Source organism: Mus musculus, chromosome 10 (genome assembly GCF_000001635.26).
Source record: "Mus musculus strain C57BL/6J chromosome 10, GRCm38.p6 C57BL/6J".
Classification (NCBI taxonomy): Eukaryota; Metazoa; Chordata; class Mammalia; order Rodentia; family Muridae; genus Mus; species Mus musculus.
The window spans coordinates 8,641,534-8,646,043 of record NC_000076.6 but is presented as its reverse complement, the minus strand read 5'-3'; the positions used below and the strand labels follow the sequence as shown (position 1 = coordinate 8,646,043).

The 4,510-nt window shown below is 39.5% G+C and overlaps 1 non-coding gene across 1 annotated transcript; it reads right to left on the bottom strand.

The window, feature by feature from the left end:
* Nucleotides 1-3,004: 3,004 nt before the first annotated feature.
* Gm24374 lies at nucleotides 3,005-3,110 on the bottom strand. The gene has a single exon (XR_003949060.1). It is a non-coding gene; the product is annotated as a U6 spliceosomal RNA (small nuclear RNA).
* Nucleotides 3,111-4,510: the final 1,400 nt, after the last annotated feature.

The following is a 4,510-nucleotide window of genomic DNA, read 5'->3' as shown; positions in this document are numbered from 1 at the left end:
AACCCAGTAGGAGGAGAAAGAGTCTCAAAGTAGTAAAAAAGAATCGGATGCAGCCCCTCACCCCCACCCGCCTCCCCACACTCCTGCTGTTAGGAGTTCTATAAGAACACCAAGATGCACAGCTGTAACACACATCAGAGGTCAGACCCACACTGGTTCTGTGATATCTGTTTATTCTCTGTGAACCCTATGAACCTGATTAGTTGATTCCGTGGGCTGCTGTCTTATGATGTACTGGACCTCTCTGGCTCATACAATTCTTCCCCCCCCCCCATCTTCTGAGGGGTTTCCTGAGCTTGCCTAATATTTGGCTGTGGGTCTTTGCTTATGCTAGAGAAGGCCTTTATGATGAAGATTATGGTAGGTTCTGGTTTCTTAGTATAACAAAGTATCATTAGGAATCATTTCATTGCCTATCTTTTTTCCAGCTAGTCATATTTGTTTCTATCCTAGTTCTCTGGGGTATCTAGCCTCTGGTTCCTGGCCATCTAGACAGTGTTAGGTGTGAGCTTCCTCTCAGGTCCCCACTAAAGCCCTCCTTGTTACTTAGCCTCTCTATTCTGTGGATATTGTCCTTTACGTAAAGGCTAATATCCACTTATAAGAGGGTGCATATCACATTTGTCTTTCTGGGTCTCGGTTACCTCATCCAGGATGATTGTTGTTTCTAGTTTCATCTATTTGCCTGCAACTTTTATGATGTCATTTTTTAACAGTTGAGTCATACTCCATTGTGTAAATATACCACATTATCTTTATCCATTCTTTGATTGAGGAACGTCAAGGTTGTTTTTGGTTTCTGGCTATTATGAATATAACAGCAATGAACATAGTTGAACAAGTGTCTTTGTGGTTGGATAGTGTTCTTCGGCATATGCACAAGAGTGGTATACCTGGTCTTGAGGTAAATAGAGTCCCAATTTTCTGAGAAACTGCCATACTGATTTCCAAAGTGACTGAACAAGTTTGTACTCCCATCAGCAATAGAAAAGTTTTGTTCTCAATCTATCTCCTCACCAGCACAAGCCATAACTTGTGTGTGTGTGTTTTTAATTTTAGCCATTCAGACAGGTATAAGATGGGATCCCAATACTTAAAGAAATGATGAACACTTTTAGTCATTGGGCCAATCAATGTTCATTTTATTCTTGTTGGGAGGCTAAACTTGATGATGGTAGAGACGGTAAGGCAGCTGAGGTCTGAAACTCCATCCACAATATGTCTCACTGGCCAACCTCAGTCTCTTTCACCTGATTATAAGCAATCTTCATTTCTTCTCCCCACCTGGGGTGGGGGCAGAAACTGTAGGAATGCCCAGAGTGCTGTGGGGAAGCATTGTGCCCGAAATAGGGTGGTTGTTGTTGGCTCGGTCTTCAAAATACTGTATTTATTACCTGGGACTGCATCTCCTCCAGAGCCTGTGATGACTCTCTGGAATTTGCTCTTCACTCTCACTCCTGATGGAGCCCCAAAAACGAATTTTACCATTGTGTGTGTGTCTGTGTGCACACATGTGCACGTGCATGTACATGTGTAATTTGATAATAAAGTTGACTATTTGGTAAATGATAACTTGATATCACTGGGTTTTTTTTTTTAATCATCACAAAAATATCTCCAGATGAACCAGTTTAAAAGCCAAAGAAAGTAAGTAGTTTATCATAAGATAGCTATGCTGATTAGTATTTGCCAACTTATCACAAAGTAGAGTCACCTAAGAAGAGAGAAGCTTAACCGAGAAATTTTGTCTTCATTGGACTGGTCTGTGGGAATATCTATGAGCCATTTCTTGACTGATTACTGATTAGGGCAGAGGAAGTCCATTGGGAACATGTCACCTCTGAGCAGGGGTCCTGGGTTGTATAAAAAGCAGACTGAGCATGCCCGTAAGCAGTGGGTGGTCTGTGCTCTAGATCTTGCCTTCAGGTTCCTGAGCTTCAATAAACCCTTTATTCCCCAAAGTTACATTTGGTCTTCGCTTTGTCAGAGCAACTTAAAGCAATTGGAACAGTAACTGTGCTGCTAGTTTTGTGTCAACTTGAAACAGGCTGTAGTCATCGAAGAGGAAGGAGTCTCAACTGAGAAAAGGCCTCTAGGGAAGGCCTGGCTGCAGACAAACATGTAGGGCATTTTCTTTCTTTTCGTTTTGTTGTTTGTTTTGTTCTGTTTATTTGTTTTGACTTGTTTATTTATTGCCATTTTCTTAGTGCTTGATATATGAGGGCTCAGTCCATTGAGAGTTGGAACACCCTGAGCTGGTGGTCATGGGTTTTAGGCTGAGCAAGCCACAGGGAGCAAGCCAGTAAGCCAGCAAAACTCACTCTTCCACGGGCTCTGGATCAGCTCCCTATTTGAGTTGCTATCCTGATTTCCTTCAGGGATCAACAATGATGGGGAATCTTAAGCCAGATAAACCCCCAAGCTGCTTTGGCTGTGGTGTTTCATCAAAGCAATGGGAACCTCAGCTAAGGCACTATTTTGAAAATGCATGTGGTAAAGATTGTGTTACAGAGAGACATAGGAAGAAACCAAGGTGAGGAGAAGCATTAGTGATAGATGATATCAGTGGACATTAGGTTCAAACAGCCTGCAGAGGGACAATGGCATTAGGGGTGTGAAGGGACAACGGCTTAGTTGGAAAATAGCTCCAATTTCTTTCTTTTTTTTTTTTTTCCATTTTTTATTAGGTATTTAACTCATTTACATTTCCAATGCTATACCAAAAGTCCCCCATATCCACCCACCCCCACTCCCCTGCCCACCCACTCCCCCTTTTTGGCCCTGGTATTCCCCTGTACTTTCTCTACAAGGTAAAGCAGAAATCCCCACTCCCAAACAAGTGTGGGGAGAAAAGCATCATCCAGCCAGCTCTTCAATGCTACAGTTGGTTTTATTATTATTATTGTGGTACTATTATTATTATTATTATTATTATTATTATTAATCCCATCACAATTGCATGTATTCTCACATAAAAGAAAAGCAACAAAAACATCTTTTTTCTTTTAATATGTAACACATCACAAATCTTCATGTCATTTTGCATAGGGATCGTGTTAATCTTCTCTGTATCATTTCAATTTTAATATGTATGTTGCTGAAGCAAGCACAACAAAATTTTGAGTCTCTGTTCATGAAGGAGTCACAGAGATTTAGTATCAGACCCTTTGTAATCTGAGGCTATCTCTCTGTCACAGCAGAGTTTTAGCTGTAACTAGAAGTTTCTCCTCAAACCCAGGTGTCTGGATGTCATTGTTAGCTTTGGCCTTGGTTATGTTATCTCCCAGGGAAGTTTCTGTATATTAATTATTCTGATAGATTTTTAAAACTTGGGATGATCCATAAGTTATTCATGAGAGATTGGTAAGGATTTGTCTGAAAGTCTGCTTCATGACAAAAAACTGCAAGTAATTTTATAAAGCAAGTTAAATGAAGCCATTTGGGTAGTGTTAAAACGTATTTAACTAAATATGTTTTAAAACTTCATTTCCTGGAATCCAAGTGTTTAAATAACTTCACCATGATAAACAGATGAACACAATTTTGCTAAAAAGTTTGCTTTGGCTGGGAGCCATCAGATTGGTTAATTAGTAAAAGATGATCATATCTCTGGAGAGTATTTCAGTGCGACATTTGTAAACCCTTCTGTTAAACATTATTCAAAGTCTTTAAAATATTTATAGAGAAAAGTTTCAGGATCATAACAGTAGGGAACTGGTATATGTTTGTGTTCAAAATAATTATCCGGTATTTTTTTTTTTTTTACCACACATCTAGCTCTGAAAGACAATTGGTCTGAAATGAATGAATGAAAATTGATAATTACAAAATCATTTGGGGACAAAATATTTCATTTGAATATATGTATATTTATGGAGGATGTGTGGAGACAAGAGCACAGCCTCAGGTATTGTTTCTCATGAGCCATTGACCCTAATTTTTGAGAAAGCGTCTGTTACAGGGCCTGGAGGCTCACCCATGAATGAGGTTAGGTTAGGTGGCCAGCAAATCCCAGGTATCTGCCTGTCCCTGCCTCCCGGGGCTGAGATTAAAGGTACCCACCAACATGCCTGTCCTTCTACATGGATGTGGGGATGAGGTTTAGCTCTTCATGTTTGTGCAGTATGTGCATTAACAACTGAAACATCTCCCCAGCCCACAGAGCTCGTTTAAACACATCTTTCAGTGCCATTCAGTATAATAAAGTAGATTTAAATTTTTTTTTCAAAATTGTAAGAATCTGAATTTTTGCTTTTATGAAGCATACCTGTCAGATAAGATAATAAAAAACTTACTAAGCTTTATCAAATGTTGGGTTTTCTAAAATCAAAAATAGAAAGAAAAAAATGTGCCTGCACTTTTTCTACCAATCATTGGCTACTGAAGACAGTGTTGCACCGGGAACAGCCCGAGCTTTCTGTAGTAATTGAGTAAAAATAAATCATTGTCCTTACAAGCATCTGGCAAATAGCAGAACCTTAATGATCAAATAAATTCTTCACAAAGCTGG